The sequence below is a fragment of the Meriones unguiculatus genome, chromosome 11 (genome assembly GCF_030254825.1).
Source record: "Meriones unguiculatus strain TT.TT164.6M chromosome 11, Bangor_MerUng_6.1, whole genome shotgun sequence".
In the NCBI taxonomy this organism is placed as follows: Eukaryota; Metazoa; Chordata; class Mammalia; order Rodentia; family Muridae; genus Meriones; species Meriones unguiculatus.
The window spans coordinates 94967024-94983412 of NC_083359.1; positions in this window are offsets into that span (position 1 = coordinate 94967024).

Sequence of the window (16389 nt, forward strand, 5' to 3'; positions counted from 1 at the left end):
TACCAGGCAAGGATTATTGTTTTGTTTTTTTTTTTTTTCTTCTCTTTTGCTGTCTCTGCATGTTATTAAATATATGCCAAATTCTACTTGGCATTTCTAAAAACAGAAATAAAAAGAAAACAAAGAAGGGAGGGGAACAAGAAAAAAAGTTTCAAAAATGTAGACTTGGGGATGTAAGGCTTTTATGTAAACACAAAACATTAATACACTGAAAAATTCAGAATACTTCAATACCCCGGAGAGAAAATAGCTTATTTTTGGATGCTCAGTCCAGGGCATACTGTGTAAAAATGTAAAACCTATGAGGTAGATTCTTTAACTTGTTCCTGTCTGTGTATCCACAGGAAGCTGGGCCTCAGCCCTGACACTATCATTGTGAGCAGGCAGAGCTAGCTCCCATCTCAGAGCTCTGAGGTAAAGCTAATTAGAGCATATGGAGACAGGGCCACTAAAAGCTAGAGGCCCGCCTGTTACCATGACAACCATAAATGGTCATCTTCTCTCCCATGTCAACTTTTGTATTTATGCTGCCAAATTATACTCCTCAAAACACTGTGGCAATTTGCTCTCCCAAAAAGTAGATGAATGCAGAATCCACAACCTGATTAGAAGCCTTTTCTTTTCCTCAAGTAGAAAAAACATGGAGCAAAACTAAAGAAAATGGAAATTTTGATAGACCTTTTTAAAAGCTTGATGTTCATCAATGGTTCATCCAGCTGTATCCAGTGGGTAGTGTGTGTGTATGTGTGTGTGTGTGTGTGTGTGTGTGTGTGTGTGTGTGTGTATGTGTGTGTGTGTGTGTTTAGATGGGATGGAGAGTCATATTATGCTAGGCCTTAAATTAATTCCAAAGTGAAAGCATGCCTCAGAGAAACTCTTTTTTAATTAATTTACTTTTTATTAATTACAGTTTATTCACTTTGTATCCCCCTCCCTTTTCCCCTCCCAATCCTTCCCTCATCTCCTCCCATGTCCCTCCCCAAGTCCACTGATAAAGGAGGTTCTCTTCCCCTTCCCTCTGATGCTAGCTTATCAGGTCTCATCAGGTCAGAGAAACTCTTACTCATGAAATGTGTTCTAATGTAACTCAGACACCTTATCTTTTTAAATATTATTTATTGATATATATGTAAATGTTTTGAAAACATATACTAATCATATAAAGTTTGTGCAAAGCAAGTATTAAAAAAGAAAAAGAACGCTGGACGATTGCACCTTCTCATAACAGCGTCTCATGGTGGATGTTTGCTGTGGTGTACGGATGTATTTCAGATTATAGTCAGCTAGTTCTCTGGGGAATGTTAACTGGACTTTTTATCACAGAGGCCACCACACTGGGTATTTCTCTCCACTTAGGCAGGAGGTCTGCCACAACAACTCAACTATAGAAAAACACCATCACAAATAAGAAGCTATTCCTGGGCTATTTTATTACAATAGAATAAAACTTAGTTAGCAGGCAGGGAGCTCTATTTTAAATGACAGTCTAGTACTTTGTTTCATGGATGTTCAGATAAAGCAACCTCCACAGGTCTCTACCGCTGAGCACCAAGTTCTTTCAGTGCAGTACTGAGTGCGGTTCTGAAAGGAAAAAAAGAAAAAGTCTTTTGCTCTTCATAAACTTCTAAAAAGAAAGACTTTCAGATCCGGTTTCCACAAAATGATTTCTAAACTATGGACAAATGTCACCTTGAGAGGGGCTATGACATCTCCTGTTGAGACAGAGGTCACCCTAGGATGCCTAGCAGGGAGGGAATGAGAGTGTAGGTTTCCTAGGACCAGACAGTGGAATGCAAGGACCCCAAGGCAATGACATTCATAGGCTGTATTGTTTTGTTTTGTTTTTTTCTGCAAATATTCATATGTGTTTCTCAGCTACAGGAAACTTGGAGTCTCTATTTAACTAAATCCATTCACTCTTTCCTTCCTAGTAAGGACATTTTTCCTGTCACCAACATTACTCTTCTCTTCCCTTCAAGCGTGCTTTGTGTCAGTGTTATGTTCAAACTGCTTTCCTTCTTTTTTGTTTCCTTTCCTTCTCTGTTCCTTCTCTCTCTCTCTCTTTCTATCCCTCTCTCTCTTTCTTCCCTCTTATCTCTAAAGAGTAATTAGAAAACCAATTTGGTAAATAATACCTACCATCTAGCCATGGAAAATGTCGACTGAATGACCGTGTCCCTGTATAACTCCTGTGCAAGCCTGACCCCAATGGTATAGGAAGTGGGAGCTTTCAGAGGAGACATTGCTCTGTTGTCTTGGATGGACTAGGACCCATGTTGGAAGGCTGGAAGAGGTTTGTGGCCCCAGCTCTCCTCATGCTTTGATCTTGGACTTCATGGCTGTCAGAATTCTGAACAAGGAATATCTGTGATTTGTAGTTTTCCCAATGTGAAGCATTTTCCTCTAACAGCCTGAGATAAACAGTATCTACCATCTAACACAATGTTACCCACATATGGATCTGTGTCTTCATCCCCCATTTCATTGTCTATAAACTGCTTCAGTACTGTACAAAATAGTGTTTTGATGATTATGGACTATTTATGTCCTTTAACTTACTTCAATCTTCCATTTTCTAACTTGTATTCATCATCTTCAGTCACTTAGTATCTGGGGGCTTAAGGGAGAAATGGAGTTTTTAAAAGGCATTCTGACTTCTGGGATAATTGCATGAATTTGTAGATTGCCTAGAAAAGACATACTATGTTTTCAAGATTAATCCATCTAACCTAAGTACATATGTGTCTCCTCATTTATTAATGCCATTTTTTAAGAAATGCACCTAACAAAGGTATTTTATTTTAATGAATATTTTATTAATAAAAGTGACATTGTCTCCTTAAATTTATTCTCCAAAATCTTGTCTTTTTCATACTATTACCAATCATATCACTCCTTATAGTTATGTACCCTCTATAGCAGCATTGAGAAAGACTCACCAAGATTTTTACATAGTTTTTGAGAGACAGCTTGATGTAATATTTTATTTCTTAAAATAATTTCTCGTTGATTTCTTTGGGGTGTTCTGTAATATAATTTTTCTTTTGTTTTTGAGTGTTTTCATTTTTCTTATGAGTGGCTCTCAGGGGAAAAATTGAAGCATTCACCCTACAGAATTCTGGCATTCCAAGTAAGGGCTAGCTGGGTTTATGTGCACATAAGTTTTTGGCATGGCAAGAAAATATCCTTCTGTTTATACTTCATGGAGAAATATTTTAAAATTGTAAATGCTTGTTGAATTTTATCAAAAGAATTTTTGCCATCTTTCAAAAGGAGGCATGTGGCCTGTCTGCTTTGATTCTCTGATGTGATGAAAATAGTAATGTATTAAACAATATTGAACCATCATTGGGGTTCAGATGTTTGCATCTGTGTTCATAAATAATGCATAATTCTTGAATGCTGGGAAAAAGTTAAAATGCCTTTTGTTCTTATTACATTAATTGAAAGGAAAGCAAGTTATCACATACATTCGTATATTGTATGATCTTGTTTTCTCTTTCACAAAACTTATACAAGCATGGAATGATACAAATTTAGGGATATTAAGGGAAAGGATAGGCTAAGACCACAAATCAAAACACTGCCATTGCCTCTCCAGGAGGTAAAAGAGAACTAAGAGGAAGTTTATGTGTGTTCATTAGCTTTATATACTGCTATATGGTTATAATTGAAGTAGCATGTGATCGCTTCTGGTACTACTGAGGCCAAAAATCCTATTACTTTTAAGAGAATACCATTTAAAAATAAAACCACAACTATCTTTCTCCCCAGTAGAATCCCTCAAATAAGATATACTCTGCTCTCTGAAGTCGAGAAAATATATTAAATGAGATTTCTCTGTAATACTAACTACTGAGATATGAGGTATCCCCATATTTACAATACACAGGAGATGAGGAGGGAGAGCATGAGGGGGAAAAGGAGAAGGAAAAAAAAAAAAAGAAGCATTGCTCCCTGTGTCTCCAGCAAAGAATATTTATTGTTAGCATTTAAATTGAAAGTATTCCCAGATCAAATCTCCTTTCTGCCAGCCTATACCTTCTTGATTGTCCTGTTGGGTGTCTACAAATATATAAGGCACACTTTGTTTGTGTTAACTTTTATATCTTGAATCTTTGTGTGATATTTGTCTCTGACACTCTCCAGTAGTAGTCATTCAATCCAATAGTATCATTCAGTAAAGCTTGATGAGTGGGAGCTGATAGTTCAGCCTCTTTTGTCTTCAGAACACACACAGAAGAAAAAAGTATTTACTTATATGGCAATAACTCAGTTATGATCATTTTCATAGTCCTTGAGTTTACTTCCTCTGTTGCCTGAGGAAGGAGGAGTAGTTCTGAAACATGAGAGATTCCCATTTTCTTCCATCCTTACTCACTACTAGCTTTCTCTCCTGCCCCACAACTTCCAAACCTTCCAGGGAGACCCTCGTTAATTGCTTTGACCTCACAATATCCCTCATTTGTCCCACAGAGGACTGCCTTACATCTGTAGATCATTTTGATTGCTTCCACATCTGGGATTCGTCACACACTTATGTTAACTATGACCATGTGCAAGAGTTACACAGCAGGGTTTAGGAGACACTCAGTCAGAAAAAACATCCCTACTAAGAACACCATCTGGAGAAAATTAAGAGGAGATACTTTCCATTGAGAATCCTCGGGAATATATTTATGATGTAGACAGACGGACATTAGCGTACAGCACAAGTGGACGTCCTTTTCTTTGGGATACTAAGGGAAAGAGATACATCTTCAAAACATTTCCTAATTAATTATGCACCATAAATGCCTGGCAAAATTGTGAATAAACAAGGCTTTTTCAGAGAAAGGTCTTGTTTAGTAGCTGGCGTCATCTCCAATCAAAAACGTCTCTGGACTTCTCTTGGGACCATGTGTGTGAACAAATACAGATTCTATAAAAGGGAGAGAGGAAGCGGGCCATGTTTCCTTCAGTTGGATTATTGAACATCTCCAGTAATTTTTCCAAAGCTTGGGTTTGGCAGAAGGCAAAGTTGGCTTTACCAAGCATTTTTCTCTTAATTTTTAAATCCAAGTGCATTAGGAGAAATTTAATCCATATGTTTATGATTCATTTACACTTAACTCATCAAAATATTGTTTTGTTAGAGTCATTTGGCCCTCACGAAGGCTTGGGAGCTAGAGACAGAGATACACACAGGCAAATCACTTGAACACATATATGCCTTGGTTCTTTATATTGGAATTATATTGTTTTCCCCTCTGAACCCACATCTAAATGGCTATTTTGGTAAGTCATGCCTATTTAATTACACCTATCCATGCAATTACATGCAAACGTTTTAAAGATACTGTGAAATTATGAGGTATGTGCTGCTTCTGAGTCTATTTGGGATTAACCATTTCTGAGTTCCCATGTTACTGTCTTCAACCACCACTACACTGGCTATGGATGAATGATTCCCTTGAGGATTTAATGCTAGGGTGCTCGGTTTTCTGTACCTTCAGTTCAACATACAAAGCTTAAGTATGACATCATCATCATCATCATCATTTTTGTGATATTAGAGATGAAACCCAGAGCCTTGCCCATGCTAAGGAATGAGTAATAACTCCAAATTACATTTAATGTTTTAAAAAATGAATTATATTAGTTCAGAGGAAGCCAGTGATACTACTGTAGATTTAGAGCAAAGTTGACATAAGGAGCTCCATGAAGGTTAAGCTTGAGGAAAGCCCATGATCATGCAGAGTTCAAGAAGGCTGTGCTAGAATTTGTTTTTATCTTCCCAATACAAGAGCAAGAAAGGGATTCAATGATAGACTCAGATTATGGAAAGCATAATTTAAAAAATTTTAAATTAATAGATGTTACCATGGTGTATTTTTAAGAAGGGCAACTGAAATATGTTGATGAACTAATACTATGTCCCAAAGTCATAATAGTATAAATTCATGGATATCTATGGACCTTGGAAATTTTGATTGTGTGTGTGTGTGTGTGTGTGTGTGCATGCGCCATATATCAACTTCAGTTGTCATTCCTCAGATGCCATCCATGATGTTTTGGTGGTGGTGGTGGTTTGTTTTTTGATTTTTTTTTTTTGAGACAGGGCTTTTCATCAACCTGGTACACACCAAGTAGGCTAAACTAACTAACCAGGGAGCCTTGGGAATCCACCCATCTGCACTTTCCCCAGATAAGCTCTTTATGACCAAGCTATCCCTCTAGCTCCTCCTTATGTGGCAGATGGAAATTTGAGATTGTAGCTAAGGAGACAGAAAAGTATCCTTTTGACATACTGTGTGGGATAATCACATCTTGTTTTGTTTTGTTTTGTTCTTTTTTTTCTAACACAACTCACTGGAGAGTCAATGACATCGGTTGCCATGTTTTACAAATCTTGCATAGACATGTCACCTGGCTGAAAGGTGCATCTGTTACAAAGGAATTTGCATTTCTGTCCTAGTGTTAATATGGCATTGTCTTGTTATCTCTCATTTCTTCAAAATTAATGTTTCCCCTCTCAGGAAACTTTTTAAGTATTTTTCTACCTTGGAAGCAATTGTTATCCATCTCTTCCTATATCTGCCACTTGCCTGCTATTTAATGAGGTTCTAACTTTTTGAATGCTTGTAAATTTTTCTAATATGTTCTTCGAAGTTTCTATTTATCTAGAATCAAATACTATTTGTGGGGCTGCAAGGATGGCTCATTGCATGCAGCACTCTTGCAAAGGACCTGAGTTTGGTTCCAAGCACTCACAGTTGGCAGCCCACAATGTACATGCATGTATTCACACACTCATACATGCATGCACATGTACTGAAACTGAGTAGTACAAAATAAGATCTATAAAAGAAATTAAAAAAGAAAAAAAAAGAAATAGAATTAATGTCAATTCGATTAACTGTTAAATCTGTTTCTAAGAGGAAAGAACTTGATAATATTTGGGTTTCACCAAGCTGCTTTGCATCCTTGAAAAGAAAATTTAATTTTCTCTAAGTTTTTCTCCCACTTCATTAAAACAACTATTTTTCAGGGAAATTTAATTACAGAAAGATAATGTTTTCTCATTCTGGTCAAAGTTATTTCATGTGAATAACACCCATTCTCCATTGATATCATTTTACCCCTATATTTAGCACACATGATTAAAAAGAATGCCAGCAGTAACAGCCAGCTTTTCTTTTCTTTTTATTTTTTTCAGATTCTTTTTTTTTCTTTTATTAATTACACTTTATTCACTTTTTATCCCCCCATAAACCCCTCCCTCCTTCCCTCCTAATCCCACCCTCCCTTTCCTTCTTCAGGAATGCCCCTCCCCAAGTCCACTGATAGGGGAGGTGCTCCTCTCCTTCCTTCTGATCTTAGTCTATTAGATCTCATCAGGAATGGCTGCATCTTCTGTGGCCTGGTAAGGCTGCTCCCCGCTCAGGGGGAGGTGATCAAAGAGCAGGCCAATCAGATTATGTCAGAGACAGTCCCTCTTCTCATTACTATGTAACCCACTTGGACACTAAACTGCCATGGGCTACATCTGTGCAGGGGGCAGCCAGCTTTTCTTAAGAGCAAAGACAACAGTGATTGAAGCCACTTCATCTTTTGTTTCTGATCTCTCTGTGTTCTGTTCCCCTCACTACCATCATTTTCCAGCAGCCCTGGCAGTGTGGCTGGACTGAGGGTTCTGCCATGTATTCTGTTCCTTCTCACCCAGCAAGTCTGCTCAACCCACAAAGCCCAGAACAAAGGAACACACTGGGATTCTTTTCTACTGAAAGAAAAATAAAAGAGGCAATGAATATGAAAAAAAATAAGTTAGGGATACATAAGAATGTTTGAAGAAAGGAAAGGGAAGGCTTAGATGGTATAATTGTAATCTTGAAAAATAAAAGAAATACCTTTTTAAAAATATTGGTTAGTCATTTGCTCTTTTACTGTTTTGTTTGTAAGTATTTGAGAACTCAGCAAGACTATCCCCTTTTTGTTACCTCTGTGAAATTAATGCTTATGAGTCAAGGCTACTGGATAGATAGTGTCTGACATACTTAGCAGGAGGCTACTGAGATGGGACCATATGACACAGCTAGCACACACTGTCTCATGCTCCCTGCTTTTTTTTTTTTTTTTTTAATCTCTGAGCCCTTTTTCTTGTAAAGTAACTGCAATGGGACTTCTGTTCTTGGCATAGATAGTCACACCCAGAAGAGTGACTTTCATAGTTTACATTATGGTCTGTTTACAGTCATGTTGACCTTGTCAGTTATAGATCCAGCAGATTTTAAGATGGGGTTGATCTTTTCTAGTTCCCACCATTTGCCTGTAAGTTTCATGATTTCCTTGTTTTTAATTGCTGAGTAGTATTCCATTGTGTAAATGTACCACAATTACTGCAACCTTTCTTCTGTTTAGGGACATCTGGGTTGTTTCCAGCTTCTGGCTATTACGAATAAAGCTGCTAAGAACAAGGCTGAGCAAATGTCCTTGTTGTATACTTGAGCATCTTTTGGATATATGCCTAGGAGTGGTATAGCTAGATCTTGAGGTAGCCCTGTTCCTAATTGTCCGAGAAAGCACCGGATTGCTGGGGTTGTCTTCTTCAGTAACCTTATAAACACCCTCTGACCACTAGATGTCGGGCTTGTCAAATACTTCCCTAGGACTGGGAAACTCCATCCCACCTCTTTCCTGAGCAAACTCTTTACTGAGTTTGACAACATTCCACAGAGACTGCACTGACAAGGGTTTAGACCATGACCACAAGGAGACCAATCAGGCTTCTGAGTTTGTGACTCCCACTCCTATATTTTTGTCTTGCTCAAAGATTAAAACATCAAAGACAAATTTTGCTCTCTCTGTACCCAAGAAATAGGGATTGTTGATACACTTTTTCCTGGATCCTCGTTATATTCATAAACTAAAGATAGCTATAATCCCTAAGTGAGTCAGACAATGACAAAAAAAAAAAAAAAGATTAAGTGTGAAGAGTGGTCTAGAACCTTGACAATAAGAGGCTCTAACTAAAATGACACATCTCTTATGTTTAAGAAGTTAAGAAACCTTCTCTCTTTGACATCAAGCATTTTGGAATACAAAATCTTTAAAGCCATGGATTCATGGCTTTGGGATCATAAAGTGGCTACTTAAAGATCAAAGTCCCAGGGGAGGCTTCTGAAATTGTCTTGGCTTAAAGCTTTAGCTCCTAGTGTTTAAAGTCATGCAAATGTTATCTGCAAGTGTATAGAATTTAGCCATAACAGGAACTTTGAAAGACATAAAGAAAGCAAATTAGGAAAACGGAGTGGAAAGAATAGAGGGAGGGGGCAGGGCAGCACAGCACAGCAGATGTGCTAAGACACACAAAAGGTAGAAAATTTTAGTAGAGAAATTGTATACACTCCTGAGGCCTAAGAGTATGTATGCTAATAAATAAATGGGATAGATGAGAAAATTATACATACTAGTCATCTTTCCTGCATCTGCATATTTTAATATGCATATATCATATCTGCATATGCATGTCCTTAATACACTAGAAAGCAATCCTAGGAAGCCCTTTGGGGGATTCCTGCGTTCTGTTTCAAGAAGGTAGGCAGCTTCTGTTACAGTTTCCATGTCTTTTGGAGAACAAAATGCACAGCTGAGTTATTTAAGTGGTCAGATGCCACATGGAGGCAACACAAAGCAATTTCAAGAATTGGGTAACTTCTAGTGGACACTACATTATGATCAAAAGTGCCACATAGAAATCCTCACTCTTTCCCCATTCCCGCTATTTTAGTGAAAGAATCAATTCCGTTAGTCCCGAATCAGCTGTCACATGAAGAATTGCCTGTCATTTCCTCCTTCTTACTGCCCTTTTGATATCTAACCAGTGTCGTTAGCCACAAAAGGCAGCATTCCTCCCTGCTTTGTTTTGTTTCAAGACCCAAAGGGAAACGGAGGTTCTCCTAGGGTGATAGCATTAGGCATTCTAAAATAGCAGTACCCTCACCCGTGCCAGTAATCCTCAGAATTTAGAACCGTTTTGCAGACTTATCTTCCCAAGGTCACACTGGTACTCAAAGATTGCCTGTTTTGCTGGTGACAGAGGTTTCTTCTGTTGATTCTTTAATTTAATTTTGCTTCACTTTGTAATGTGTGCAATAAACATAAAGCCTCACACGAGCTAGTAAAGCACTCTTACCATTGACCCACAATTCCAGCCTCTGCTATCTCAACTTTTTAATGGAAAGATATCTGACAAAGTGGCTCAAACTTCCTAGGTTAGTGAAATAAACACAGATGGTTGGTTTAAGGTCCTACAGCTGAGTGTCGGCAAGACATGCTTTTAACATCTGAACTGTCTGGTTAGTCTATTGTAATGATCAAAACTAAACAGGGTCTGTTAAGCACTTAAGAACGAAGGAAAAGTATGAAGACAGTTGGGTGTCTTTCTGTCCCTACCTCCCCAGCACTGCAGTTACAAGCAGGTGCTGTCTCAGCTTTATGCATGGGCTCTGGGGAGCTCAGGTCTTCAGGCCCATGTCACAAACACTTTACCCACAGACCCATCTCTCCAGCCCTGGAATATTAATAATAATAACAACCATTAAAACAGAACTTTTAAAATAACGTGTCGGACAACTGTAGAGACAGATCGGCAGCAGTGGTCTCCTACGGTGTGCTACCCCTTGCTTCTTCTCATCCTCTCCCCCATCTCTTCTATGACATTCACGCTTAATTTTCAAAGTCGGCATGACTTGTCATGTGTAGACACCGAGTCTGTTCTGTGAAAAATTGGTCAGAGGTTTCCTTAACTCTGGGTTGGTCAGCCTTCCATCACTGTGACAAACACTTGAAACAACGCAGTTCCTTGGGGTTGGCCCTATTGCCTTTGGGCCTGTGGCAAGGCAGTTAATCTCCAGAAGAGCACATTAGCAGTAGCAGAGGATACTACTAATCTAAGAGCAGGGAAACAAGTGAGAGGATGGAGTTGTTGTCCCAATGATCCCTTGAAGGGCATACACTGAGTGACCTGAGTTCTTTCCATCAGGTTCCACCTCATAAACATACCAATATTCCCCAGCAGCCCCAGGGTCTGGGGACCAAAGCCTTTGACACACAATCTTTCAGTGGACACTTATTGAAATCACAGCAAAGTGTCTTGAACAGGTAAGTTTCCAAGGCTTCGTGTGTGTATATGTGCTTTTCCGTGTGTGGGGGCATGGATGTGTGTACATGTGTATATGCATGTATGTGAATTTCTATGTGCATGTGTGTGCTTGTGTGTACACAGGTGTGAATGTGTGTATCTGTCACACGTGTGTTGGGGGAGACGATGAGTTTCTCATGCTCCAGCTGCTACTTTCGCCTACTTTTATTTGTTGGCAGCCCTTTTTGTCAGAAGCTAGATTATGTTATAAATACCAGGAAGACATCTGGACTACCCGAGTTGTCCTAGTCATTGGAGCACACATCTTTAAACAGAGATCTGAGGCTTTCTGTTTCTACAGCCAGTAACCCAGCAGCTCAGAAATTAGGGATGTAAGCAACACCTCCCCACACACACCCCAAGGGCCCCAGATTACTCTCAATGAGGTAGCATCCCTGAGGCTATTCTGAATTTTAATGAAGTGAAGCTGGTTAGAGGCCAGTCAGTTCTACAATTAGTTCCTCACTCTTCTTTCAGAGTAAGAAGCCAGCAGTACAATAGACAAAGCACAGCACCAAACCTTGATGTATTCAGTATTCAAGACCAGGGAATTTGCTATAAATGAGGTAGGACCTCACTTCACCCTTATACTTAAAAGTTAATTTGCTTCTCTACCGAGATTGCATTCTCTTAGATGTTAAAATATTAACTAGTCAGGAGGAAGAGAATGGTATGTCAGTATTTTAATTCTGACTTTCTCTTTTAAATTGCATTTGTGTGTATCTGTGAGTGTGTGGGTGCATGTGTGTGCCATATGTATGTTCAGCTGCCTGTAGAGGCCATAATTGGGTGTTCAGATACCCTGGAGCCTGTAGTTGTCAGCTGCCCGACCTGGGTGCTGGGTAAACAAAACCGTGGATCCTCTGGAAGAACAGCAAGGGCATTTAACTGCCTAGCTATCTCTTCAGCCACTTAATTTGTACTTTCCTGGTTAGTGGTGATTTTTTTTCATATTTTCATAGATTTATTTGCTCTTTGTAGTCTGTGAATTTTTTGTTTGCATAACTTTGCATAAGTTTTCTATTTCGTTATTTAGCCCTGTCTTCCTCTTTCTCACACACACACTGGGAGGGGGGATACATTAGAGTTCTTGTTACATACAATTATTTTTGTTATTCTGTATGTGTGGGTGGGAGTTTTACCTGCATGTGTGCCTCTGCATCACATGTGTGTTGCCTGCAGTGACAATAATAGGGCTTTGAACATCTTGGGACTGGAGTTGCTGATGATTGTGGGCTGCTATGTGGGTGCAAGGAATTGAACCTGTGTCCTCGGGAAAGGCAATAAATGCTCTTAACCACTGAGCCATCTCTCTAGCATCTCACCCTAAGCCTGGGAACCTATGCTCTGCCTACTTCTCTTCTGCCCAGTTACAGGCTTCTTGCTATTTTTATTAACCAGCCAATTTTAAATTGGTGGGCAAGGTTTACCCAGCATCACTTGGTATACATCAGAATGTGCTCATCTGGATACCAACCAGATCTTGGGGACCAGTATTTAGCATTTGAATACACAGCAACAGGTCACCCCCCAATAGTTCTGTGCTCTCTTGCTCACTACAGAGTGACCACAGGCTTTTCTTCATGAATCTGCCCATTGTCTGGATTCCTAATTCAGAAAGGCCAGCTTTCTCTCCACTTCCTCCATCCCCACCCCTTTAGCAGCTGCTGAAAGCTCCTGGATGCCTCTGCTGTGTTTCTTTCTCTAATTCCATAAACCATCTTTGGGTTTCCTTCTGTGTCTGTATTAAAACTGATTTATCTGCATGACCAAGGACCAAGAATCTACCTGCCAAAAGGGGCCTTTGTTCTTGACAGCGTAAATAACAGAAGACAGTACTCATGTCTCTTAGACTCACTACCATCTACTGTCATCTCGGATACTGGCAAAATTCCTGTGGGGCTTTAGCCTACACACTGGTGATGCCAAGAAGGACTTTTGGCAAGTTTCTATTTCCCAAGAACTGGCTTCCAGGATCTTCTTTTCCAGGGTCCCATTCTCTTCACTGACCTAAGGACTTTTCTTTGGTCACCCTTGTAGTTCGATAGCTTTATTGACACTGAGCTTCCTAACTTCCATCACAGCTATCTACATGCCAGGCCTTTCTTAAGGTCTCTGGTATCCTAACTATTTGGCTTTGGCAGTCCCTGACTTCACTCTATGAGAAAGTGTGTGGACACTTACTGTATCTTTTTATAAAGATGTCTCCTTAGAGAAAGTGAGAGGAGTGTGTAAGAGAAATATTATTTCTTATCAGTTATGCACCAAGCGCTATGCTTGGTGATTTACATATATTACCTTAATCCCTTTAACCAACATAAGAGTAAGATGTCATTAACCTTTAAAAGATATTAAACATTCACTGACCTACTGGATTTCTAAACAAGAGTGAGATGATTAAGGCTTTATAACCTAATAAAGACATTAAGATTTATGAATCAATTTATTAATCAAGAAATGTTCACATCTACTTAGCCACTAATGACCATTTGGAAATGAAGTTAAAAATACATTACATTTAAGCCCTAAGGAAACATCACTAAACATTCAAGGGAACATGAATATTGTCTTTTGGTCTTATTTTAATAATATTTTATGTGTGATGTAGTTTTGTGGTTTCTTTTCTCAGTTGATTAAACTGAGATGGTGGGAATAAAATTCTTAATAAAAAGTTATAAATGCATAGTCATCCAGCAATACCTATGAGATTCTAGTGGTTGAGGTATAGGGTTAGTTCACTCTCTGTCATTTTCATTCTTAACACACTTCATGATAATATGCTGTTTCTTAAGTCTTTAGAAATGACCTAGTTCCTCTGGTTGTTTCCTGTAAATGTCTTAGAGAATTCTCAGAACATGCAAGGTAGTTGTCATGGGTAACAAAAAACAATACTATTGGAAATTCAATATGTTCTTTCAAATATGTACTTGTGTATGGACACAATCGATACTTGCACTAAAAGGAATGGAATGAATTCCTAGTACTAAGTCTTGCCCCTAAGTAAATGCCAAAATTATTTCTAAATTATCACATTATAAGAAGTAAGCACCCAGCTACAAGGGGAGATACAGCAGTGTTTCTTAAGCAAGATGAAGTGTGGCATTTGTCATACGGTGAAGCATCTGCTTTCATTTCTTATACTGACTTCTGTAAGACAGATAAGTTTGAGACCATGTTTCTGTTATTCAGATTAATTTTTTCGTTTTTTCCAGATCTGTAAAAAACATTATTGCAACATTACAAAGGAAGACATGGGTCAACAAAGAGTCAATGATTTTACAATCTGAACACAGAAAACTCTGAGTCACTGGAGGTTCAGGGCAAGGCAAAAACTGTGAGCTCTGAGGACATTCGAGGACAGTGTGAAGGTAGAAAAAAGTTTTCAATAATGATTTTATTTCATGGAAGCTTCAAGAAAATTTGTCATCTGCCTTATAGTTTAATTCGTTCTGGAAGTGAGTATGGGGCTGGGGTCGGATTACAGATTACCAAAGGAGAAGAGGCAGAAAAAAAAAAGAAAAAAAGCCTTACTTTATGCTTTTTCTGAAAGCTAGTCAAAGCCTTCACTTATTCCCAGAAAAGCTTGAGTGACTTCAAATGCTTTAAAACTTTTCAAATGTATCTCTTCCTTCTGTCTCTCTGTCTCAGTCTCTCTCATAGGTTCATGTGTGTGTACATGTGTGTGTGTGCCACAGAGCATGTATGGAGGACAGAGGACAACTATGAACTGTCAGGGATTTTTTTCCTTCTGTTTTCATACTGGGCTCTTGGGATAACACTCAGGCTACCAGGTGTGGCAAACTCCTTTAGCAGCTGAGCCATCTCCTAGCTCCTGGTGTAATTTTTTCACTAGTTCCTGGGACAATCTCCCTCCTCGAATTCTTGAATGTCTTTTTGCCATTTTTTTGTCTATCTTTTCTGCATGAATCTATGACTTAGAACCACAAACAACACTAGGCTTTTAAGCACTGAGAGGGTATGAAAGATCACCAGTGAAATAACCCATCGTCTCTGTGAAAGCATACGTTTCACGTATTAGCTTCTTCCACTAGCGACGTTATTAACTAGAGTTCCATTTTAGTTTTCATATGGGATATCCAAGGCTTTTCTGAGTAATAATGTTTTTAAGAGACAAAGCCTATCAACTTAATTCGAATTTTATATTTTTTAAAAGCCAAATGAGTGTAGAATCAAATCCTTCTTCTATTGTTTACACTGTTTATATTGTAGCACCTGTGCACATTCCTCCCACCAAATCATTCCCATTTTGTGATGGTATTAATGAGCTAGCAGACTCCATCACTGATTTTCTACTAATATTGGCAAACTTCTTTCATATTTAAGTTTAATTGATTAATTAGAGGGCACTAATAATGTGATGTCTTTTCAGTGGCTGGAATATGCTATGCCTTGACAAAGCGAAAAGTAAAGAAGACAGCCTACTTTAGCACCATCTAATCCTTGAAATTTATCAGATTCCTAACCTGGGTCCATGGGTTGCCATTCAGGCTCTGCTCCCCTGCCTGTTAAGGTACAATTGGCTGCAACCCAAACTAGTGGATCCTAAGAGGGGAAACCAAAATGGGAATGGCCAGGGGTGAAAGAGAACTCAAGTGACTGACTGTGACAAGAAATGTACTTCTCAAGAGACAGCTTCAATGAGACAGTCATTTAATTTAGGGGAACAAAGGCTACTTAAACCCTGGAGGGTGGGTAGGAGCTTTCAGAATGAGGATATACCCCTGGCTGGGGCCAGGGTGCTGAGGATGCCTCATTTGCATGAGGAGGAATTCCAGGTGCTGCTGGACATGACCTTATAAGAGGACAGGAAGTTTAACCTTGTTACCAGGCTATGTGACCTCCTGGGGGTAGGAAGGAATAGTGCAGGCATGGGGCTACTTGTCCTAAGACACCCAGGCCTGAGGAAGGAAGGGAGTGGTTCTACTTCTGCTGATCTCAGGATGAGATTCCCCTCCCCATCCTCCATCCCACAGCTCTCCATCTTTGCACCTCCGTATTTTCATTTTATAAAAAGAGGTATCAGCATAGTCATTAGCTTCAAGATTAGGAATGCGTTGGTACTGAACCAGAACCAGAACCTGATTGGTGGTGACTTTGGCAATGCTGCTGACTTGCTGTTTTAGAAATGTAATGAAATAGGGGGCCAGGAGGAGGAAGGTCTCAGCGACGAGTACAAAGCCAAGTAG